We start from the raw sequence: 26,840 nt of genomic DNA, 5'->3' as shown, positions 1-26,840 counted from the left end.
AGAGGCATTTGAACGTATATAATTTTTTATCAAAATGCATCTTTTGGCAGAAATGCCTTAATAACAAACGTGTATGCCATCTGTAAATACGAATACAATTGTTAAAATTACGAGCCTAGTTGGTTTAGCCACGGAAAAAGACAGGAACCTTCCCACTAGCCATGATTGGCTGAGATAATGGATGGGCTGAACATGCCGAGAGAGGAGTTCTGTCTTTCACATGAGTTGCTCAGTATGTGTAGTAGATATAACGTTAGCCATAAAGAACTGAAAAAGTGTTGCTAATGCTCTCAACAACATTGCTGCCCAGAATTTAGCAGGCGTTATTACTTTATGCAAACGTTGACTGGAGTGACTTGACACAACAATGGGCCAAACAAGCTGTGGCTAGCAACAAACCAAATGGAAGAGACACATTCATCCATGTATACAGGTAAGAGTCTAGCTACAGTGAGGGGAAAAAGTATTTGATCCCCTGCTGATTTTGTACGTTTGCCCACTGTCAAAAACATGATCAGTCTATAATTTTAATGGTAGGTTTATTAGAACAGTGAGAGACAGAATAACAACAACAAAATCCAGAAAAATTCATGTAAAAAATGTTATAAATTGATTTGCATTTTAATGAGGGAAATAAGTATTTGACCCCTCTGCAAAACATGACTTAGTACTTGGTGGCAAAACCATAGGCAGCATTCCTCCTCCTCCAAACACGGCGAGTTGAGTTGATGCCAAAGAGCTCGAACACAATTTCAGATGTTCATTGGCAAACTTCAGACGGCCCTGTATATGTGCTTTCTTGAGCAGGGGGACCTGCAGATTCATACTCCAGCATTCCATGGATGGTGGCTAGCTATGCCAATTTGTTTGTACTGTAGCTATGGGTTGGGATTATGATTCATTAATTAGCTAGCTAGCTACATGTCTAAACAAAAGACTCCACTTCGCAAGAAAATGAGTACATGATTACGGCCATCTATTGTATTTCATGAACATGTGTACATGTCTAGACGATAGTGACCCATCCACTTAGATAGATGTGGCTAGGGGGTGGTTATAGCTTTTATTTCACACGACCCATCAATTTAGACAAGTGTCTGGGTAAGCATCATCTAAAAATTATACAAATATTTATATAATATTTTTATCTGGACACAAATCAGATTAGGATATAGGCCAAGGATTAGGATATACGCCAAGGATTAGGATATAGGCCAAGTATTAGGATATAGGCCAAGTATTAGGATATAGGCCAAGATTAGGATATAGGCCAAGATTAGGATATAGGCCAAGGATTAGGATACAGGCCAAGGATTAGGATACAGGCCAAGGATTAGGATACAGGCCAAGGATTAGGATATAGGCCAAGGATTAGGATATAGGCCAAGATTAGGATATAGGCCAAGGATTAGGATACAGGCCAAGGATTAGGATACAGGCCAAGGATTAGGATACAGGCCAAGGATTAGGATATAGACCAAGATTAGGATATAGGCCAAGGATTAGGATACAGGCCAAGGATTAGGATATAGGCCAAGGATTAGGATATAGGCCAAGGATTAGGATATAGGCCAAGGATTAGGATATAGGCCAAGGATTAGGATATAGGCCAAGGATTAGATAAAGTGTATTTTTGCCTGGAGCCTTCCTTATTGTAGGCTGCTACTTTCACCACTATTAGTCTTGAAATCTTTGGTTGTTAAGAGGGTGTGAACAATGTTGAATATGTGTAGACAAAGAAGAGCTCTCCAGTAGGTCGACCAAAACATTGAAGGGCCATTTTCTTAAAAGTGGGGTTACAAGTTTATCAACTTTCAAAGCAGAATTACTTTCCGCATTGGTCCTCAACTGCAGTGTATGATATACCATTTTGTAGCTCTGAGTCTCTACTTTTATCCAATGTAAAAAATAAATAAAAAAATCTAATTTTGCAACATAGGACCGAATCTAGGCGGTGGGTCACATATTGCTGTGTTCTCTTTTTATCTTCTCAGATGAGGAGCCAGTGTTGCCAACTTAGCGACTTTGTCGCTAAATGTAGCGAGTATTCAGACCCCTCTAGCGACACATTTTCAAAAACGCGACTAGCGACAAATCTAGCAACTTTTTCTGTTGTTATTGGAGACTTTTGGAGACTCTGACGTGAAAGCACGTATCGTTCTTACTCTTCTCAATGAGCAGCGGGTGCTGCCGTGGGCCCCACCCCAAAGTGGGGTGGGGCCCACTTTGGGGTGGGGCCCAAAGTGGGCGGCAGGTAGGGGCCCTGGGCGGCAGGTAGCTTAGTGGTTAAGAGCGTTGTGCCAGTAACCGAAAGGTCGCTGGTTCTAATCCCCGAGCCGACTAGGTGAAAAATCTGTCGATGTGCCCTTGAGCAAGGCACTTAACCCTAATTGCTCCTGTAAGTCGCTCTGGATAAGAGCGTCTGCTAAATGACCAATTATTTATATATATTTATATATTTATATAATTATAAAGTGGCCCAGTCCTCACGCAGCAGTCCCTCCCAGCTGCAGTCAGAGCAGGAGATGTTTTAGACCACTGCGCCACTCGGGAGGTTTAACATGATGCAGCCACCACTATGCTTGAAAATATGGAGAGTGGTGCTCTGTGTTTGAAATTCACTGCTCGACTGAGGGTCCTTACAGATAACTGTATATGTGCGGTACAGAGATGAGGTAGTCATTTAAAAATCATGTTAAACTCTATTATTGCACATAGAGCGAGTCCATGCAACTTATTATGTGACTTATTAAGCAAATGTTTACTCCTGAACGTATTTAGGCTTGCCATAACAAAGGGGTTGAATACTAATTGACTCAAGACATTTCAGCTTTTCATTTTTAATTCATTTGTAAAGCTTTCGAAAAACATAATTCCACTTTGACATTTTGGGGTATTGTGTGTAGGCCAGTGATACACATTTTCAATTTAATCCATTTTAAATTCAGGCTGTAACACAACAAAATGTGGAAAAAGTCAAGGGGTGTGAACACTTTCTGGCACTGTACATCTCGCTGGTTTTTCTATGCATCGTCACGACCAGACGGCAGACTCGGGTAGGAGAGGAGGGGTGTTAACAACAGCTGGTGCGCATCCTCTAACGTTAAGGAAGTCTCAGGTTTTTGCTCGCCTGAGAATACTATATGATAAGCTGCAGACCATACGATTTAACAAGAGGGTAAATAATCTGCACTCAACCAGCTGTATAGGGCCATAAGCAAACAAGAAAATGCACACGTTTCTGTGGCCGGTGATTTTAATGCAGAGAAAATGAAATCCGTTTTACCTCATTTTTACCAGCATGAACACCTTTACTCTACACACAGAAATGCATACAAGGCTCTCCCTCGCCCTCCCTTTGGGAAATCAGACCATAACTCTATCCTCCTGATTCCTGCTTACAAGCAAAAACTCAAAACAGGAAGTACCAGTGACGCACTCAATATGAAAGTGGTCCAATGAAGTGGATGCTAAGCTACAGAACTGTTTTGCTAGCACAGACTGGAATATGTTCCGGGATTCATCCGATAACATTGAGGAGTTTACCATATCAGTCACCGGCTTCATTAATAAGTGCATCGACAATGTCATCCCCACAGTGACCGTACATGGTCCTCTGTAGCTCAGCTGGTAGAGCACGGCGCTTGTAACGCCAAGGTAGTGGGTTCGATCCCCGGGACCACCCATACACAAAAAATGTATGCACGTATGACTGTAAGTCGCTTTGGATAAAAGCGTCTGCTAAATGGCATATTATATTATTATTATTATAAGCCATGGATCACACGCACTGAGCTAAAGGCTAGAGCGACCGCTTTCAAGGAGCTAACATGGTCCACACACACCAACACACTCGTGAAGAAGGCACAACAACGCCTCTTCCCCCTCAGGAGGCTGAAAATGTTTGGCATGGGCCCTCAGATCCTCAAAAAGTTATACTGCTGAACCATTGAGAGCATCTTGACTGGCTGCATCACTGCTTGGTATGGCAACTTCTTGACATCTGACCGCAAGGCGCTACAGAGGGTAGTGCATACGTCACTTGGGCCGAGCTCTTTGCCATCCATAACCGCTAAACCAGGCGGTGTCAGAGGAAGGCCCTAAAAATGGTCAAAGACTCCAGCCACCCAAGCCACGGACTGTTCTATCTGCTAACGCACGGCAAGCGGTACCAGTGCACCAAGTCTGGCACCAACAGGACCCTGAACAGCTTCTACCCCCAAGCCATAAGACTACTAAATAAGACTGCTAAATAGCTCATCAAATGGCTACCCGGGCTACCTGCATTGACCCTTTTTTGCATTAACTCTCTTGCACTGACTATGCACACACGCTGGACTCTACACACACATACACCACACACCTGCTACTGTATATTATCTATCCTGTTGCCTAGTCACTTTATCCCTACCTACAGTGGGGAGAACAAGTATTTGATACACTGCCGATTTTGCAGGTTTTCCTACTTACAAAGCATGTAGAGGTCTGTAATTCTTATCATAGGTACACTTCAACTGTGAGAGACGGAATCTAAAAAAAAAATCCAGAAAAATCACATTGTATGATTTTTAAGTAATTCATTTGCATTTTATTGCATGACATAAGTATTTGATACATCAGAAAAGCAGAACTTAATATTTGGTACAGAAACCTTTGTTTGCAATTACAAAGATCATACGTTTCCTGTAGGTCTTGACCAGGTTTGCACACACTGCAGCAGGGATTTTGGCCCACTCCTCCATACAGACCTTCTCCAGATCCTTCAGGTTTCGGGGCTGTCGCTGGGCAATACGGACTTTCAGCTCCCTCCAAAGATTTTCTATTGGGTTCAGGTCTGGAGAATGGCTAGGCCACTCCAGGACCTTGAGATGCTTCTTACGGAGCCACTCCTTAGTTGCCCTGGCTGTGTGTTTCGGGTCGTTGTCATGCTGGAATACCCAGCCACGACCCATCTTCAATACTCTTACTGAGGGAAGGAGGTTGTTGGCCAAGATCTCGCGATACATGGCCCCATCCATCCTCCCCTCAATACGGTGCAGTCGTCCTGTCCCCTTTGCAGAAAAGCATCCCCAAAGAATGATGTTTCCACCTCCATGCTTCACGGTTGGGATGGTGTTCTTGGGGTTGTACTCATCCTTCTTTTCCTCCAAACACGGCGAGTGGAGTTTAGACCAAAAACCTCTATTTTTGTCTCATCAGACCACATGACCTTCTCCCATTCCTCCTCTGGATCATCCAGATGGTCATTGGCAAACTTCAGACGGGCCTGGACATGCGCTGGCTTGAGCAGGGGGACCTTGCGTGCGCTGCAGGATTTTAATCCATGACGGCGTAGTGTGTTACTAATGGTTTTCTTTGAGACTGTGGTCCCAGCTCTCTTCAGGTCATTGACCAGGTCCTGCCGTGTAGTTCTGGGCTGATCCCTCACCTTCCTCATGACCATTGATGCCCCACGAGGTGAGATCTTGCATGGAGCCCCAGACCGAGGGTGATTGACCGTCATCTTGAACTTCTTCCATTTTCTAATAATTGCGCAAACAGTTGTTGCCTTCTCACCAAGCTGCTTGCCTATTGTCCTGTAGCCCATCCCAGCCTTGTGCAGGTCTACAATTTTATCCCTGATGTCCTTACACAGCTCTCTGGTCTTGGCCATTGTGGAGAGGTTGGAGTCTGTTTGATTGAGTGTGTGGACAGGTGTCTTTTATACAGGTAACGAGTTCAAACAGGTGCAGTTAATACAGGTAATGAGTGGAGAACGAGGGGGCTTCTTAAAGAAAAACTAACAGGTCTGTGAGAGCCGGAATTCTTACTGGTTGGTAGGTGATCAAATACTTATGTCATGCAATAAAATGCAAATGAATTACTTAAATATCATACAATGTGATTTTCTGGATTTTTGTTTTAGATTCCGTCTCTCACAGTTGAAGTGTACCTATGATAAAAATTACAGACCACTACATGCTTTGTAAGTAGGAAAACCTGCAAAATCGGCAGTGTATCAAATACTTGTTCTCCCCACTGTATATGTACATAGCTACCTCAATTACCTCGTTCCCCTGCACATCGACTCGGTCCAGGTACTCCATGTATATAGCCATGTTATATTTTACTTCTTATTACTATTCACTCTGTATTTATTCCTCATGTCACTATTTCTATAAAACAAACATATTTATCTCTGCATTGTTGGAAAAGGACCCGTAAGTAAGCATTTCACTGTTGGTCTACACCGGTTGTTTACGAAGCATGTGACAAATAACATTTGATTTGAATGGTGTGCTAATGACTAAGGGCGCGCTAGGAGCTCTCCTGTCCATGCCATGATGGATCTTGGGCAACTGTCATCCAGACTACTCGTGCTTAAATAACATCAGCCTTGAGGGGCATTCTCCATTTCAATTATTGTGTGACTCCATTATTGAATCGTGCACTGCCAAACTTCCAAGTTTTGTATTCACTCAACTAGTCAAGGTTAATCTTGAATGTACTCAAACTACTCCTTTCCAATTTTCGAAAAGTTGAGGCCACTGAAGTGCCAATGAAGTTCCCAGCACTGCCTTCAATGATTTTCTTTGCATAGTGAATTCATATGGTCGTATGGTTCAGAAAGAAAGCAAGTGTAAAGTATTGAGCTAATCAAATGTGATGATGTGTGCTTCCTTAACCCACCTGTGAAGACATGTGTTGAATGCCTTGTGTCAACTGCTCTTTAGTGCAATTGTGGCAAAGAACATACATACATAAACAAATTTTGCTATTCATAGTTCTTTGTAATCAAGAATGCACAGGTAACATGTCCCCTGCCCCCGTGTAGCTCAGTTGGTAGAGCATGTCGCTTGCAACGCCAGGGTTGTGGATTCAATTCCCACGGGGGGCCAGTTTGAAAATGTATGCACTCACTAACTGTATGTCGCTCTGGATAAGAGCGTCTGCTAAATGACTAAAATGTAAATGTAACTTACTAAATAATGTAAACACTTGAGTAAATTAGGGATACAGAGTATATTGAGAGCAGGTGCTTCCACACAGATGTGGTTCCTGAGTTAATTAAGCAATTAACATCCCATCATGTATAAAAATGCTGGGCAGGCAAAATAAAATAGCCATTATTTTGGCTACCATGGCTATGCCCCATAGGATGACAACGCCCTAATCCACAGGGAACAAGGGGTCATTAAAATGTTTTGATGAGCATGAAAACGATGTAAACCATATGTCATGGCCGTCTCAGTCACCAGATCTCAACCCAATTGAACACTAACAGGGAGATTCTGGAGCGGTGCCTGAGACAGAATTTGCCACCACCATCAACAAAACACCAAATTATGTAATTTCTTGTGGAAGAATGGTGTCACATCCCTCCAATAGGGGTTACAGGTAGGGTTGCAAAATTCCAGGACATTTCCAGAAATTCTGGTTGGAGGATTCCGGATTTCCTGCTTATTCCCTCATGATTCTGTGAACCTCCAACCGGGATTTTGGGTAAACCAGTGAATTTATTGAAAGTTCCAGGAATTTTGCAACCCTAGACCAGACACTAGTTCTGGTCCAACGCCCTTTTAAGATACTTTATGTTGGTGTTTCCTTTATTTTGGCAGTTACCTGTACATTTGTACGTCTCCATGTAAAATGTCTGTGTGGCAACCAAGATAAAAGCTCCAGTCAATCAGACCTACAGTATACCAAAGAACAGAAAACAGTGTGGCCACCTCCCCTTTAACCTTATTATTATTATTATTATTATAATAATAATATAATAATATAATAATAATAATAATATGCCATTTAGCAGACGCTTTTATCCAAAGCGACTTACAGTCATGCATGCATACATTTTTGTGTATTGGTGGTCCCGGGGATCGAACCCACTACCTTGGCGTTACAAGCGCCGTGCTCTACCAGCTGAGCTACAGAGGACCACCATTATAACCTAACGATCAACTGGCCATTACACCCTTATCTCACATCCAACCTCAAAGTGAAAGAAACCCGTCCTCCCTTCCTCTGTCTGTCTCATACTCAGTCCTCTCAAGGAAACGGAAAAAACAGGAGAAGGGAGCTAGAAATGACAAGTGAGAATAAATGGTTGAGGTGATATACTGACTGTATGAATGGCAGAGAGAAGGACAAAAGGTCACGATCTGAGAAACGTATTGTGATGCCACTAATAGAATTAACAAGCTAACGCTGCACACTGCACAGCCTCTGAGTGCTACAGTACTGAAACCACACTGTGCCTTCTCACACTAAAAACCCCTCGCATTGACCTACACGTCATCTCACCATCCAATCCCCTGTTATTGCTGTACGCCACCATTACTGTGAGCATTGAAATGAATCACTGGGCAGCCAATCTCATTCTCAATCCACTAACTCTAGGCCTACACAGTGCATACAGAACATGCTTTGAGGTGGATACGGGCGGGAACAAATACACGGACCTGCGTGTCTCCTGCCCTCTGCCATTTCCTCAGATCACACTGGCATGGCCATGACCTGGGATTTATGGGAAACCCGTCCTAGCGCTCCACTCGCCATTTCCTCACGCTCATGCTGTTCAGCCCCAGACCCCTGCTCTCTCCTCCGCCCTAAAGGCTCATTCATATTCCAGCAGTCTCTTCCAGACACAGAGCATAGCAGCAGCCACAACACTATCAATACTGCATCCCATCTTAGCCTGCACAGCCCCCCGCAAACAGCACCTTAAGCCAAAGAGGACAGATGCTCCTCTTGACTATGAAAACTATAATCTCGGTTTATGACAACTCACTATGGATTCTCACAATGGTTTGGCTGTATCTTCAGCAACTCCTCTCTCAGTCTGTCCCAGCTCTATTTCGGTATCAACATTATATATTGTTGTCTGTATATCCCTCAATATTGTATTCTACCATAACCAAATAATCAATATTGCACATACTGTGTTTATTTAAACCTGTATGTATGGCTTTCAACATTAGACTTAATTCTGACATGTTTTTGTTATGTTCTAGATTTCGATTGGAACATGAAGGGCACACACCGACCCCCCCCCCCCCGCCACAAACACACACACACACACACACACACACACACAAAGGCCTAAAACAAACAATGCGGCCAAATGAGACTAGGCTAAACGACATTGGCGCTGTGTTCGGGGTAGAGCTGTGTTCGCTAATGGTTGAACCGGGGAGCAGAAGTACATGACAGAAGACGTTGCGTGGAGCCAAACTGCTCTTAAGGGAGTGGTTGGTTCGGCTTTCCTCGGCTGTGACGGCGTGCTTCAGCCCTGGTTCATTATGAGGCTCTCCTGCTCTACCTGACGTCCTCCACAATGTGGCCGTGGCTGACGCTGGGCCCACACACACACACACACACACCCCTGAACACTGACTGCAGAGTTCAAGCTGTACACGCAGACCCTTCTATGTCCTCATTTCTCCATGGTGACTGATGACCCATATCACCTGCCAGGGAATACGTGAATAGAGGCTGGAGGGGAAAGAGGCTGGAGGAGAATAGAGGGAATAGAGGGTGGAGGAATAGAGGGAATAGAGGGTGGAGGAAATAGAGGGAAAAGAGGGTGGAATGAATAGAGGGAATAAAGGGTGGAGGAAATAGAAGGTGGAGGGAATAGAGGGAATAGAGGGTGGAGGGAATAGAGGGAATAGAGGGTGGATGGAATAGAGGGAATAGAGGGAATAGAGGGTGGATGGAATAGAGGGAATAGAGGGAATAGAGGGTGGATGGAATAGAGGGAATAGAGGGAATAGAGGGTGGATGGAATAGAGGGAATAGAGGGAATAGAGGGTGGATGGAATAGAGGGAATAGAGGGTGGATGGAATAGAGGGAATAGAGGGTGGATGGAATAGAGGGAATAGAGGGAATAGAGGGTGGATGGAATAGAGGGAATAGAGGGAATAGAGGGTGGAGGGAATAGAGGGAATAGAGGGAATAGAGGGTGGATGGAATAGAGGGAATAGAGGGTGGAAGGAATAGAGGGAATAGAGGGTGGAGGGAATAGAAGGTGGAGGGAATAGAGGGAATAGAAGGTGGAGGGAATAGAGGGAAGAGGGAATAGAGGGAATAGAGGGAATAGAGGGTGGATGGAATAGAGGGAATAGAGGGTAGATGGAATAGAGGGAATAGAGGGAATAGAGGGAACTACGTCGCACAGTTCAGGCTTGATCCGATTTATCTCTAGAGAAACTGCACACTCATTCACAGAACAATAAAAAAACGATGTTGGTCAATTAGTTGTTTAAAAAATGAAAAATAACCAAAATGTCAATTAAATCGCTCAGCACTACTCTCTTTTGCCCTCAATTCTGTCTCATAAGATCATATTCATAAGGTGACAACTCAACTTGCTATCCATTGTAAAGTCTATCCATGGTAAAAGTCTATCCATGGTAAAAATCTATCCATGGAGTAAAGTCTATCCATGGTAAAGTGCTGTGTGGTGTTTGAGTGAGGTGAGGACAAGGTGAGCCATCGCTTCAGGTGTGGGAGGCAGACTGTTTAGTATCCTCAGTGGGTTTCTACAGAGCTGCATATTTCAACCCAGAGAGTCCATCCTGCATGGCGCCTGTCTTCCTTTAATCTCTACCCGAGTTCCTCTCCCAGGGCACACTGAATAATGCTGAGAGCGAGAGATGCAGTCCTGTGTGCGGCCTTAGAAGTTAATTCCACATCAAACCCATCTCAGAACCACAGGCAACAACTTAGGTTGTGTCACCATACCCGCAAAGTGGAAAAAGTCAAATTAAAACTTCACAATAAAACCTGCACCCCACTGTGTATTTGTATTTATTGACAGCAGCTACTCTTCCTGGGGTCCAGCAACGTAAGATAGTTTACATACAGTTTAAAATACTACATGACATTACATTTTGTAAACACCTTACCCAAACATTTAGTGTGTTCCCTCAGGCCACCACTCCACCACCACATATTTACAATACAACATCCACGTGTGTGTAGAGTGAGTGTCTTATCGTGTGTTGCCTTACAACTTGGAATTAAAATAGATTTTGGGGGGGGGTTTGTATCATTTGATTTACACAACATGCCTACCACTTTGAAGATGCAAAATACTTTTTTTTGTGAAACAAACAAGAAATAAGACAAAAAAACTAAAAACTTGAGCGCGTATAACTATTCACCACCCCAAAGCCAATACTTTTTTTAGAGCCACCTTTTGCAGCAATTACAGCTGCAAGTCTCTTGGGGTATGTCTCTATACGCTTGGCACATCTATCCACTGGGATTTTTGCCCATTCTTCAAGGCAAAACTGCTCCAGCTCCTTCAAGTTGGATGGGTTCCGCTGGTGTACAGCAATCTTTAAGTCATACCACAGATTCTCAATTGGATTGAGGTCTGGGCTTTGACTAGACCATTCCAAGACATGTAAATGTTTCCCCTTAAACCACTCGAGTGTTGCTTTAGCAGTATGCTTAGGGTCATCGTCCTGCTGGAAGGTGAACCTCCGTCCCACTCTCAAATCTCTGGAAGAAGTAATTTTTTTTCATTTCACTTCACCAAAATGTTGACTATTTTGTGCAAGTCCATTACATGAAATCCAAATAAAAATCTATTTAAATTACAGGTTGTAATGCAACAACATAGGAAAAACGCCAAAGGGGGATGAATACTTTTGCAAGGCTCTGTACATGTAGCCATGGCTCTATGTCAGGGGTCGCCAATTTACAATTTATCCTACCATTTCTAGCTATCTTCGTGCCAGTTATGATTTTCATATTGCGCATTACAACTAATTGTGTCTATTGAATATCTAAATTTCCCACAAACTGAAGAATTCCATCGAACTCGCTAAACAGAGGCTCTGTCCATTAGCACCACGGGCTTGATCTTGGAACACAGATTATCTTGGTGAATGATACACTGACGTTTAACCAGTGGTGTAAAGTACTTAAGTAAAAATACTTTAAAGTACTACTTAAGTAGTTGATTTTTGGTATCTGTACTTTACTATTTATATTTTTGACAACTTTTACTTTTACTTCACTACATTCCTAAAGAAAATAATATACTTTGTAATCCCTACATTTCCCTGACACCCAAAAGTACTTGTTACATTTTGAATGCTTAGCAGTAGAGGAAAATGGTCCAATTCACACACTTATCAAGAGAACATCCCTGGTCATCCCTACTACCTGATCTGGCGGATTCACTAAACACAAATGCTTCCTTTGTAAATTATGTCTGAGTGTTGTGCCCCTGGTTATCTGTAAATTAAAAAATAATGCCATCTGGTTTACTTAATATAAGGAATTTGAAATGAATTATACTTTTACTTTTTATTTTGATACTGAAGTATATTTTAGCAATTACATTTACTGTTGATACTTAAGTATATTTAAAACCAAATACTTTTAGACTTTTACTCAAGTAGTATTTCACTTTTACTTGAGTCATTTTCTATTAAGGCATCTTTACTTTTACTCAAGTATGACAATAGGGTACTTTTTCCAACACTGCAGTTAACCACGGGGTGGCCAATCTTATTTTAAAATCAGCTTTGCGAATCCTTTATGTTTCCCCACCATAGCGGGGGGCACCGTCAGTTGTAATAGCTAATATGTTTTTAATATCGACACCTCTCTCCTCAAAATGATCTGTGAAGGCTTTTGCTACATCTTCCCCATTAGTAGTACCACGCATGGGTTTTAGACACAGCAGCTCCTCACGTACCTGCTCTGAGTCACAGTATCTTGCAACAACTGCCAGACATGGAATGTCATTCACATCCACACTCTCATCAAGAGCCACACCAGGTGCATCTTTTAACGCTACAGTTTGCTGCTCCTTTACATTTTCAACCATCTCGGTAACACGCCTTTCAACAGTTCTGGCAGACACAGGCATGTATTTTATCTTTGAGATTATTTTGTCTTTGTTAGGCAATCCAACAAATAAAAGTCTGTGAACTACTAAGGAAAGCATCCTTGACATACTCCCCATTAGTAAATGGTTTTCAATGTTTAGCAATGCATTGCACAACTTTGTAGCTCCCCTCTGTAGCTTGATTTTTGACTGCATGTAGATTTGTAAACACACCGCTTTGCTTTTCATACCTGGACATGGCCCTGTTGATTCCGTCAGCCTTGTCCACCTCATCCTTGAAGTTTTTCTCATGTTTCATTTCAAAATGACGCCGTACATTTGATGTCCGACAAACAACAGTTTTACAACAGAGAGCACAAACAGACTGGTCCTTCAGTAAAACAAATCTATATTCCTTTGTCCAAGAGGCAATAAATGAGCGGACATCTGCCTTATTTTTCTTTGCTGATGACATTTTGCGCCCTGAACTTTTTAAAATATCAAAAGAAGGCTTGCTAGCTCCTAGCCATGTGAAAACTAATCTCTCATCTTCAGTGCTGCCTTGGTTTTGAATTTGGCGGGAGAGGTGAGGCGGGTCGTCTTGCACTGAACTAATAATATGAAACTCCTGCAAAATCATGAAAGCCCATTGGCTAATCAGGTTTGACATACCTTGGGAACTACAACATTGCAGTGAATACCAATGCAATTTCGAAACCAATGCATGCAATTTCAATTATATTCTCATACGTCCAGCCAAGGCTTAGCACGTCACGCCAAAAAATAAAATAAATAGATATCTTTTTTTTTTGGGTGGCTTTCCAAGCCGTGCCAAGGCTGGCATGCATGCATTAGGTTGTCAACCCCTGCTCTATGGAGTACTGTGCGCCTCCCATAGTCTGTTCTTGACTTGGGGATTGTGAAGTAAGGGACCTAGATAGCTGCCCTGGGGAATTCCTGATTCTACCTGGATTATGTTGGAGAAGCTTCCTCGGTGTTCTGTTAGACAGGTAACTCTTTATCCACAATATAGCAGGGGGTGTAAAGCCATAACACATCAGTTATTCCATCAGCAGACTATGATCGATAGTCAAAAGCTGCACTGAAGTCTAACAAGACAGCTCCCACAGTCATTTTATCATACATTTCTCTCAGACAATCAAAGGTTTACTAAGGGTTGGTTACAGGTTGATTAGTCGGCTATTTGAGCCAGTAAAGGGGGCTTTATTATTCTTGGGTAGTGGAATTACTTTACCTTCCCTCCAGGCTTGAGGGCACACAATTTCTAGTAGGCTTAGATTGAAGATGTGGCAATATCGTCCGCTATTATCCTCAGTAATCTTCCATCCAAGTTGTCAGACCCCAGTGGCTTGTCATTGTTGATAGACAACAATACTTTTTTCACTTCTTCCACACTCACTTTACGGAATTCAAAATTACAATGCTTGTCTTTCATAATTCGGTCAGTTATACTTGGATGTGTAGTGTCAGCATTTGTTGCTGGCATGCCATGCCTATGTGTGAAAATTTTTGGAATTAAAAAAATCATTAAAGTAGTTGAATGAGCCATCTGATTCAATGAATGATGGAGCTGAGTTTGCCTTTTTGCCCAAAATTTCATTTAACGTTCAGGATGTTTTGTGTTTTGTAGGGCTAAGAAATACCTTTCACCTTTAAAAATAAGACATTACAGTGAATCTAACCATTTCGATTTTACAGTTGAGATACAGCAGCAATCATTATTTATAATTTCCACCAACAATACTGAACGGTTACAGACAAGTGTTAGGAAAACCGCCTTGCGACTGAACGTCTTTGATTGGGGAATTACTTTTGTTATCCATTTGACTCCAGTAGAATGATATTCGAATGTGTCCTTCATTTAAAATATGGTTTCGATATGAATTCCCATGGTTTGTTAGGGGACGAAAAGGAGAAAAGGTGATATGACTATGACCAACTGAAGTTTGTTACGTTTCAATGACTTTCTAGATGTAAACTTTTTCGGTGCAGGAAAGCCAGCAGCATTCCATTCCATTAGGACTGCCTCCCTCTCCGCTGAGTGTCCGGGCCAGAAGCAGCCCAGCCTGTGCATGACGTAGCTTATCTCGCCTCCCAGACCCTAATAACCTTGCTGGGGTCCACAAGAAACATGACATAATACAGTGCATTCGGAAAGTATTCAGACCCCTTGACTTTTTCCACATTTTGTTACGCTACAGCCTTATTCTAAAATGGTTTAAATTGTTTTTTTTCTTCTCATCAATCTATACATAATACCCAATAATGACAAAGCAAAACAGGTTTTTAGAAATTTCTGCAAATTTATAAAACATTAAAAACGGAAATATTATATTTACATAAGTATTCAGACCCTTTGCTATGAGACTCTAAATTGAGCTCAGGTGCATCCTGTTTCCGTTGATCATCCTTGAGATGTTTCTACAACACCTCCCTGATTTGCATTTCTATCTTTCTTATATATTCTATAACCACGTATGACCAGAGAACGTGAAATATTAGAAAGACACAAAGTTTGTACCTCTAGACACATGAAATGGTTCAAAATGGGAATACTCCGACTACCCAGCATGCAGGGCAGCTAAATCAAGTGCACATACCGCAAACTGTGTTAAACTAATAAAAAAATAGGATGTCAAGGCTTTATCGTTGGACAAAAAAAAAAAAAAAAAAAAAAGGTGATTGACTAGGAAAGTCTTGGCAATTGATCGCGATCGAACGGTTGGTGACCACTGGCATACAATAATGTTTTACAACGTAGCAGCAGGCCCAACCTGTCATTACGGTTTCATGCTCAAATGTATATTGATGGGCTTTAGTATGGATCCGATCTAAGCAGCATCTGTCACCCAGTTTTTAATTGACAAACTGACGGGAATGTTAAAAGCCTTTTTGCAATTGTTTTTGCATGACCCAAATGGCGTTCCATACATGGGTTTCAGTATCCTGTGAAATTGAATAAGAAAGGGTGCAGTTAGCTACTGAATATTCTGAGAGAGAATGTTAAGGGTCATTGCTTGTCCAACCCCGTGAAGGAAGAATGAATAATCCACACCCTGTGGACACCCAAAGCAAGGTTGGACTGGCGCTATTAACTGAAAAGAACCTAAAACTCCCCTCCATCACTTCTCCCCCCCCCCCCCCCCCCCAAAAAAAAAAACCTCATCCCTGTGTAGAGTGAAATCCTACAGTGCTACAGATGACCAGGTGAGTCTGGGGTTTGGAGAGCGTGGAGCGCAGGTGATTGAAAAGAGAGACCCGCATCATGACACAGACCGTGGGAGGTTCCCTTTAGTGAACCATTATCAACAACACACGCTGCGGAAGAGACAGCAGTCTCTGACAAGCGGCTAATAGGAAGACCCTGTGAAATGGGAGGAATGTATTGAAAAAAATCCCAGGTCAGTGGAGACAACCACAGAAACAGAGACGTGGAGCTCACCTTGGCGGACGTACTCCTGGTGTTCGTGGCGCACCAGCTCAGCCACGCAGCCCCCGTAGTGCAGGTGCGTTTCGCGGTCGTAGGCCTTAAGCGTCTCGCTGGAGCTGTAGGACTTCTGGGTGGCCACACGACACTCCTCAGGCTGCAGGGATGCCGTGGCGTGGTGGAAGTCCTTCCTGCAGCGGCCCCGGGTCAGGGAGCGGTGCGGACGCTCCTTCATGTCCATCTCCACGGCAACCGGTGCTGCTGCTCCCAGGGGATTGGCTCAGGTCGAGGCGCTCACCTGTTAGGGGCAACAGCGTGGGGTGGGAGGAGCGAGAGCGAGAGAGAGAGAGAAGGAGCATGAAACCAGACACACCGATGTAACACGTTCACTTCCTAAAATACTAAGTTCATGCGGCACTGAACTGCAAGACAGAGTAAAACGGACTGGACTGAAGACTGAAGATGATAAATGCTGGTTCAAATCCTGTGTTGTCTTAGGTAAGGTTCTTAACTTCAGCACCTATCCTCCTACACAATGACATGTAATCCCTTATGCTGCCTGTGAGAGCCATGCTGTTTCTGAAGAAATGGAAAGAAATACACCATACAAGCGTTTAACAGTGCACGTCTATTTTGGAGACGTCATGTCGACACAGAATGAGAGCCCCATTGGGATTGATTTAGTTGTCCCATTCCACATCTCCTGCTGAGGTTAAAGATATACACATAAACTTATCAACACCTGACTGACTACACTGTCAAAACACAGTCCGAACACACCCTCCCACACACACACACACACACACAGTGAGCAGGCAGCCTCAGCAGGAGGGACGAGGACTGGGGATCCTCATCATGTCTCAGGCTCATTATCACTTGGTGAGTAAGTTATTTTCTGACTAACACAATGAGGAGAGAGAGAGAAAGACAGAGACAGAGAGAGAGAGAAACAGAGAGAGAGACAGAGACAGAGACAGAGACAGAGAGACAGAGAGACAGAGAGACAGAGAGACAGAGAGACAGAGAGAGAGAGAGAGAGAGAGAGGAGAGAGAGAGAGAAGCATAGCTAGAAGGCTCTGCTGGAGGGAGGAGGCATCCTTCCAGACGCTCCACAGTGACACCAGCCCACTCTGCATCTGTCTGTGAGGCTGAGACTGTGCTGGCCCAGCCAAACCCAGCCAGGGCCTCCACCACCACCACAACCTCCCCAACACCAGCTACTGAGGAGCAGGAAACGATGGACTCAAAGAGCAGGTAGTATAATGCATCTCCTTATTAAATAGTAGACTTCTGTATAGAACAAAACAGTAAGATTCCTTTTTTGATCCATCAGCAACAGGTTCAAGTGAACTGCACAAAAGAATAGTACAAAAATACTATTATTTGAAGCTCACAGACATAAGTTGGAAAGATTATTATTATTATTATTATTATAGGAAGTTGTCCTAGTTACACTTTAACAACCGATAAGCAGTGTATGAAAAAACACTTTACTTTTCTCTTAACATTTTGTAGTTAAATTATTTTACAGGAAACAAGGAAAAAATCTATTGATAACAGCTTGCATAGGAAGCATTAGAACATTTAGCCTTAAAGAGATTCTCCGGTACTTTTGTATACTTTTTAGCCAGTAGCTCTGAAAGTAGCGCTCATAAGCCAAAAGTGGTCCCCGAACATTGCACTACCTGTGCGGATATGTCCACCACGTCATTGCTCACTCTCTCGCTCTGCTGTGTGTGCATCTTCCTAGCTGTCAGTAGTCAAATGGAGAGGGGCTGAAGCTCATTGGCTAGAACTTAAATTGCTAGGGGGCTGGCCCACGTGGGGGAAAATTCAGGGAAAATGGCGCAGCACAGCTTCCAGAAAAACTTGGGATTTCGTGGCTAATTGAGGTAAAACAGTAATTCTGTTGATAGATTATCCATGTATGAACTACAAAAAAGTAGAAGTCACCAAAGTTCCCGGAGTATGTCTTTAATTCCACTGACTGAGCTTTTTGCTGTGGGCAGATCCATATTTTTAATAAGGTTTTATTTGAAGTGTTTACATAATCAAGAGGAATCTCCACTCTGGGCATTGATTACCAGCAGTACTTACACTCACAAAGGCCTCATCATGGTAAGTGGTAAACACTGGCGCTCATCTGGACTGACAATAATAACCCAGTCAACAGTAGACAAGGAGAGAGTCATGATGACACATGAAGGCCAGTTTATCTTATGTAGGTCTCTCGTGTACTATGACTCTGACCAACCTTACTTGTGGTCACAGATTAAGGAGGGATGGGATTGTGTTTAGTAGGATGTGAGGAGGAATCCATGCTGGATTGTCAACGATCAGATTGAAAGCCAGGAGAGACTCATGATGGAGCCTCGGGGCAGAGAGAGACGTGGATCGAGTGATGAAACGTCATTAAGGAGGAGAGGTTAGAGCCGATCAAAAACATCAAAGGCGGGGATACGTGAAGCTATAAGAGGTATTGTATAACAAATTGATCCTCAAGCCAGTCTACTCTCAATTACAAGAACACACATCATACCAGCACATAATTAATGTAAACATAGGGACTTGAAAACAGTTCATGCATCTGGATAAGGAGTGTTAATTGACTCATTAATCCATTTAAAACGTGTGTGTGTGTGACTATGTGTGTGTTTTGCTTGAGAGAAAGTGAGAGAGAGAGAGAACATGCTCACACCTCTATGGAAAGTGGCATGTAAACATCAGAGGGATTTAAGATACAGTTCAATAAGGGAAAAGGAACATCATAAATGGACACGTGCCCCAGTCAGTGCCAGATGAAGAGAGAAAACCTCTCTTGTAAGCTCACCATGGCAGCAGCAATCCACATACTCAATTTAAACTAATCCTTAAATCCACATTGGGCAAACCTCTCACTGCCTTAATCTGCCTGTAAACAAAGGGATTTGAAAGGGTGTTGTGACTGTGACCAGAGCTGTGATACCAGCGGTGATTCAGACACACTATGACACACTATGCCTGGCCCAGGACAGACACCTGTGGGTCCTGATGGTTTAATTGTAGCTGCTTGGAGGGTGGGGAGCCCTGCTGGGGAGAGTTAGGAGCTAGTCCAACAGGGGTGGGGAGAGTTAGGAGCTAGTCCAACAGGGGTGGGGAGAGTTAGGAGCTAGTCCAACAGGGGTGGGGAGAGTTAGGAGCTAGTCCAACAGGTAAAGGACATGAGAAATGGGGAGGTGGAAAGAAAGGAGAACATGCACCTGGGTGGAAGAGCAAGAGGATGTGGAAGAGGAAGTGGATATGGAAGTAGAAGAGGATGTGGAAGAGGAAGTGGATATGGAAGTAGAAGAGGATGTGGAAGAGGAAGTGGATATGGAAGTAGAAGAGGAGGTGGATATGGAAGTAGAAGAGGATGTGGAAGTGAGCAGCCTGCCAGAAAACAAGGGATAGAATAGGAGAGTGGATGTGAGGAAGGAGAAAGAAAGAGTGCTACATAAGGAGGGGGAAGAGAGGAAGACAGGTTATGGTGAGGAGAAGAGAGGAGAGGAGAGGAAAGCTCTAAATAGAAAGAGACCAGTGGGTAGAGGTAGAGGGTACCTGAGGATTTGCTGTGGATCAACTGAGCTGTGATGTGCCTTCAGGCACTCAGACTGGCGGTAGTCTCTGGAAGAACAGAGGTAGCCTGGCTAGACAGACAGACAGACAGACAGACAGACACATAGCTGGCTGGCTAGGGAACCAGACTAACAGAGAGCCTCTCTGTTGGAGCCTAGTGAGTCATGTAACTGACAAACTGGTAAAGTGCTTTTAATTGAGCTGAAGCTGTTATTTCAAGGTGAGAACTCAATATACATGTATGGCATTTCACTGATTGATTACCGAGTGGCAGTGAAAGTTTCTCTACGTGTTATTTTCATTTCAGTGTTTCAATAATTCCTTTTGATGATTCGAGACGTTTTTTCTTTGTACTAAACTTCAGACTAAGGTATCTCTAATCCCTCCACGGATGCTCAGGTGTGCCTTAAGCAATTCTAGCTATTTGACCTTTTGCAAAGGCTCTTGGAGATAGGATAGAGTATTTTTACCTTCAGAGAGTCGTCCGCAGCCCAGCTGTAGCAGACCTGAGCACAGCCTCAGGAGTAACTTGGGTGGACCAGCATGATGACTAAAGCCCTCTCTATTAGTTTTCTCTCTCTACTTCATCAAATGCAAAACAAAAACTGACTTGATTTTGAGTGAGGGAAATAGATTTTTTCCAGTCGTTTTCGCTAGCACCTACTACTGTATAGGACAATTCCAGTTACATGTACTGAACCATCAAACAGGCAAAGCGTTAATACAGGACTAAGATCAAATCCTATTAAGCTGGCTCTGACGCTCATCGGATGTGACAGTACTTGCAAACTATCAAGGATTACAAAGGGAAACCCTGCCGCGAACTGCCCAGTCACTCGAGCCTACCAGACGAGCTAAATGTCCTCTATGCTCACTTCGAGGCAAGCAACACTGACCCATGCATGAGAGCACCAGCCGTTCTGGACGAATGTGAGTAAAACCTTTAAACAGGTTAACCTTCAAAAGGCCGCATGGGCCAGCCAGATTACCAGGACGCGTACACAGAGCATGTGCGGACCAGCTGGCAAGTGCCTACATGGACATTTTCAACCTCTCCCTGACCCAGCCTGCAATACCTACGTGTTTCAAGCAGACCACCATAGTCCCTGTGCCAAAGAACGCCAAGGTAACTTGTCTAAATGACTATCGCCCCGTAGCACTCACATCAACACCATCATCCCAGACACCATGGACCCACTCCAATTCACATAACGCCCCAACAGATCCTCGGATGACACAAGCTCTATTGCATTCCACACTGCCCTCTCAACACCATAGTGCCCTCCAAGCTCATCACTAAGCTCAGGACTCTGGCACTGAATACCTCCGTCTGCAACCGGATCATGGACTCCCTGACGGGCCACCCCCAGGTGGTGAAGGTAGGTAACACATCCGCCACTCTGACCCTCAACACGGGGGCCCATCATGGGTGCGTGCTTAGTCCTCTCCTGTACTCCCCCGTTCACCCATGACTGTGTGGCTGCACATGCTCCAACACCAATCATTAAGTTTGCTGATGAAACGACGATGGTAGGCCTGACCACCGACAACGATGAGACAGCGTATAGGGAGGAGGTAAGTGACCTTGCAGTGTGGTGCCAGGATAACAATCTCTCCCTCAATGTCAGCAAGACAAAGGAGCTGATCGTGGACTACAGGACACGGAGGGCCGAGCACTCCCCCATCCACATCGACGGGGCTGTAGTGGAGCAGGTCGTGAAGAAGACACGACAATGCCTCTTCCCCCTCAGGAGGCTGAAAAGATTTGGCCTTCAGATACCAAAAAGTTATACAGCTGCACCATTGACAGCATCTTGACTGGCTGTATTACCACTTGGTATGGGAACTGCAAGGCATCCAACCGCAAGGCGCTACAGAGGGTAGTGCGTATGGCCCAGTACATCACTGTGGCCGAGCTCCCTGCCATCCAGGACCTCTATACCAGGCGGTGTCAGAGGAAGGCTACTAAAAATTCTCAAAGACTCCAGCCACCCAAGTCATGGACTGTTCTCTTTGCTACCGCATGGCGAGCGGTACCGATGCGCTAAGTATGGAATCAACAGGACCCGGAACAGCTTCTACCCCGCAAGCCATAAGACTGCTAAATAGTTAGTTAAATAGTTAACCAATCGCTGCCAGGACTATCTGCATTGACCCTTTTTATTATCTGCAACAGTTTTTTATCTATCATGTTGCCTAGACATTTTACGCAAAACTATATGTACATATCTACCTCAATTACCTCATACACCTGCACATCGACTCGGTACTGGTACCCCGTGTATATAACCAAGTTATCATTACTCATTGTGTATTTATTCCTCGTGTTATAATTGTTTATATGTTTTTTATATCTGTATTGTTGGGAAAGGCCCGTAAGTTAGCATTTCACTGTTAGTCTACACCGGTTGTTTACGAAGCATGTGACAAATAACGTTTTATTTTATCTGTATGATGAGGAACTATTTCGGGTCCAAATTGCTTTGATGTATTAAAAACAGCCATCTTCATTTAGTGTGCAGGTTGGCTCCCACTCAGGGCTGGGTGAGAGGCTTTTGTGAGGAGCACCTGTAATGATGTATGAGGTAGTGCTGAGTGGAGGGAAAACTGAGAGGATGGTAGCCCCATCCAGAGGACTGCTCCACAGGCCACCTCAGCCTCCCACCCCCCTGGAGATAATAGAGATGCTCTCCAAACACATTAGATTCCCCCATGAGACAGCCCTCACAAGTGGCTTGAGTGGCCTGCAACGCTCCTCTCCCAAGTGCCATAGAATTATAATGCAGACACTAGTCGAGGCACCGGCTATACAATTTACACCGCGCCTGTGTCCTTCACGTTTCACGTTTATTTGCCCTATTTATCTTGAGGATTTTCCACAATGTGAAAATTGGGTATTTTTCTCTGCCTACTGAACATTTTCACCATAAAACCCATTCGGTGCTACTAACAAAACTGTGCATTGTGACTGGGACTCTTGGTTGGTTGTGTAATAATGAATCAGATCAGTTTGGATACAGTATATAAATATCGTATATATTTTTTTGCGTTGTCTTTGTAAATGTTGTAAATTTGTATGATTTGTGTACAGGCAAGGCTCCCCTCTCAATGGGATTTCCCTGCTAAAATAAAGGTTAAATAAAATTAAAAATAAAAATAAAATCCCCACCAGCATTGTCTGCAAAAAGAACCTTTCTTGCCTACTATTACAAGTAGGCTCAAAGAGGAGGAAATTATACAAGGTATGAGTCAACATTATGAAAGACAAGGTCACAACATTATTGTTCAGCTATTCACGAACAACACTGCCCTTACTCAGCATCTGTCAGCTATTTACAGATAAGCAGGATATATTGACAAAACAAGAGGATGAAAATATAGGCCGTACCGGTCAACAGTCAATGTGTATTACAGAATCCTGCATATTCCCTCACCTCAATGACAACAGATGTATATACTATGTACCTAAAAAGTACTTTTTACTTCTGTTATCTGAGCACCACACACACACGACTATCTACGTTACTTCTTCCCTCCTATCCCCATCCCTCCGTCATCCCCCTCTCACCGATCAGTCCTCTGGCCTGTATGCAATCTGCCATCACTGCAGCTGCGGTGATCTTTCCACGGGGCTGAGTTGAGTTCAGACCTCAATTCTCCAGGAGGCCTCATTATCAGGAAACCATTAGCGGGAATTTGTCAAAGCATGCCTCGGAGACACACACAGAAGAAAAAAAACGGGTGTGGAGTACTTTGGTGTGTTCTGGTTTCTGTCTCAGCATTGTTCAGAGAACATGTAGAGGTCAGAGAAAAAGACAAAAGGGCTAATTAAAACATCCCTCTGTCACAGTTACTTTCTATTCTATTCATTTTGCCCTACACCATTCCGTCTGCATGCAGCACTCTGGAGCTACTGTAAAAACAGATACGTTTGGTTTTTCTGTCAGATGGAAAATTGTTCTTGGCCCAGACTTGGCATACAGTACAAAATGTATTCAGCAACAGCACAGTGATAATAGCCATCTAGAAAAATCACGTACATGAGCATATTCTAAGTTTATTGCTCAATGTTCTTTGACGATGAGGCGAGGTGGGAGAGAGGAGCAATAAAACCGGGGACTGCCATGGGAGTACGGCCCACTGCTGACATGACAAACTCCCCTGCTTGTCCCTGAATGGAGGGGTTTGATATCCCTGTGTGTTGTAGTGATGCTGCCACCTGCAGCCACCTTAACAGGAGACCAGGAGAGCCAAGTGACATCATCACACACAGACACAAACTGGGTCAAGTTGGTTCAGTCTGTCCTGGACTGACTAATGGAGTTGGAGTACTGGGTAAAAACAAAAGCGTACTTCACTCCCAGAAAGGCACCCGTGAAAAATTGGACTGCATGACCTCCTCCCCGCCTGTCTGACTTCACAACCTGCCGTTAATGATCAAACCTACTGGAACTTCAAACAGCAGAGGAGAGGAAACACTGATGAGAGAGAAGAGCGGGCAGCCACTGTGTGCCCATGTACAGTGAGGGAAAAAAAGCATTTGATCCCCTGCTGATTTTGTACGTTTGCCCACTGACAAAGACATGATCAGTCTATAATTTTAATGGTAGGTTTATTTGAACAGTGAGAGACAGAATAACAACAACACAATCCAGAAAAACGCATGTCAAAGATGTTATAAATTGATTTGCATTTTAATGAGGGAAATAAGAATTTGACCCCTCTGCAAAACATGACTTAGTACTTGGTGGCAAAACCCTTGTTGGCAATCACAGAGGTCAGACGTTTCTTGTAGTTGGCCACCAGGTTTTCACACATCTCAGGAGGGGATCAAATACTTTTTTCCCCCCCTCACTGTACTCTCAAAGCCCTATGGTGCCACAGTCTCTCATAGGCACAACAGTTAGGTGTTTAATAGTGATGGGGAGAAAAAATTGATAGTTACATTGCAATATTATTTTTAGACGATATGTGTCTATATATATATATATATTATTTTTTTTTACAGTGAATGATAGCATGTGAATAAAGCACCTCTATCAGAGCCATCCAACAGTCCATTAGTGTTGTGCTGCCAGACGTTCTAGTGAGGAAGGAAGGTTCTCCCAAAGCATCACTTAGATCAGTGGAACAGCAGATAGACCCCCTCCTAAGCACGTTACCACGAAATAGAATAAACCAGCCAACAGAATGATGTTCCCTTCTATCCCGTCGGATTGAATTTAATGCCCCAAGACAGGGGTAGGCGGCCTGGGTCCTGCATACAGCCTCAGAGAAGCTGCAATGAAATTAGATCTACTGTACTGTACCAACTCAACAGTTTTCAGAAAGAAAAAAAAACATGTCATTACTGTATACTATGCCTAGGTTAAGGTGACTTGGATCTTACCATTCATCTTCAAATGCTTCAGACCAGGTGAATAACCGTTGACATTGGGTTTGAAACAGATTAACAACCAAGTAATGAAAATGTTTTGGATGTCTGGTACTCTGCCTCATAATCATGCATCCGACAGCTTGGTTCAGATTAATACGAGACAAACAACTGGCAAAATCCAATTTCTTATTTCTAGGAACAAACAGCCACAAACATCAATCACAAAACCAGAACAGTTCATAACATTCCATCCTTCCTTGAGTGCCAAAGAAAGACAGGAAAATGAGATGTACATTTATTTTGAGGAAAGTTATTAAATCATAACCAAACTGAATGAAATGTTACATTTATTTTATGGATCTTCAAGCATTTCAAGCAAGCGGATCTTCAAGCATTTGGCACTCAAGGAAGAATGGACTGTGACACAACACAAACATAGACGCAGACACATGCACACACGATAACATACGCACTATACACACACACACACACACACACACACACACACGATAACATACGCACTATACACACACACGATAACATACGCACTATACACACACACACACACACACACACGATAACATACGCACTATACACACACACATGCACACACGATAACATACGCACTATACACACACACACACGATAACATACGCACTATACACACACACGATAACATACGCACTATACACACACACACACGATAACATACGCACTATACACACACACGATAACATATGCACTATACACACACACGTACACATGGATTTTGTACTGTAGATATGTGGTAGTGGAGGAGTAAGGGCCTGAGGGCACACAGTGTGTTGTGAAATTTGTGAATGTATTGTAATGTTTTTTAAATTGTATGAACTGCCTTAATTTTTACTGGACCCCAGGAAGAGTAACTGCTGCCTTGGCAGCAGCTAATGGGGATCCATAATAAAATGTTAAATACATTTTTTAAATACAAGCAAGTGGATCTTCAAGCATTTCAAGCAAGCGGATCTTCAAGCATTTCATGCAAGCGGATCTTCAAGCATTTCATGTGTCACGGTTTCGGCCGAGGCAGCTCCTCCTCCTTGTTCGGGCAGGTTTCGCCGGTCGTCGTCTCCGGAGTACTAGCTGCCACCGCTCGATGTTTTCTGTTTGACTAGTTTTGTCTGTTAGCCACACCTGTCTTGTGTTATGTCCTATTAAGCACCCTATTTAGTTTCCTTGTTGTTAGTGTAGTGTTGTGTGTAATTGTTTCGTGTTAGGTGTCATTTCGTACCTGTGTTTGGTACGCCTCTACTGTATTGCTTACTTCTCGGTGGAGAAGAGTTTTGCGCGCCTGTTTATGCGCGCTTGTAATTTACGCCTGTGTGCGTTTTGCCTCTGGCTGTTTTTTGGATTATTGCCTCGCACTTTCCAGTAAAGATTATTGGACTATCAATCTGCTTCTGCACCTGATTCCACACCACACCATTTCTACACGGCCCTGACAGAATTACACACCTCTTCGATGGAATCAGCAGGAGCACAAGTCGACAGCGTGGAGGACCGTCTCCAGGGACAGGAACATCGCATCAATCGGATCGGGCACGCGTTGGAG

The 26,840-nt window shown here is 43.5% G+C and overlaps 1 pseudogene across 1 annotated transcript in view; it reads right to left on the bottom strand.

Annotated features, from left to right (window-relative positions):
- LOC311142772 (teneurin-2-like) overlaps nt 1-16,519 on the bottom strand; it is a 269,215-nt pseudogene extending 252,696 nt beyond the window's left edge. The window contains exon 1 of the transcript in view: nt 16,294-16,519. The product of the transcript in view is annotated as a teneurin-2-like (transcript). The remainder of the gene's footprint in view (nt 1-16,293) is intronic.
- Between the last annotated feature and the right edge of the window lie 10,321 nt (nt 16,520-26,840).

The sequence above is a fragment of the Coregonus lavaretus genome (genome assembly GCF_964263955.1).
Source record: "Coregonus lavaretus genome assembly, chromosome: 15".
NCBI classification, from domain to species: Eukaryota; Metazoa; Chordata; class Actinopteri; order Salmoniformes; family Salmonidae; genus Coregonus; species Coregonus lavaretus.
The sequence above is the reverse complement of the archived record's forward strand: the minus strand, read 5'-3'. Positions and strand labels throughout refer to the sequence as shown.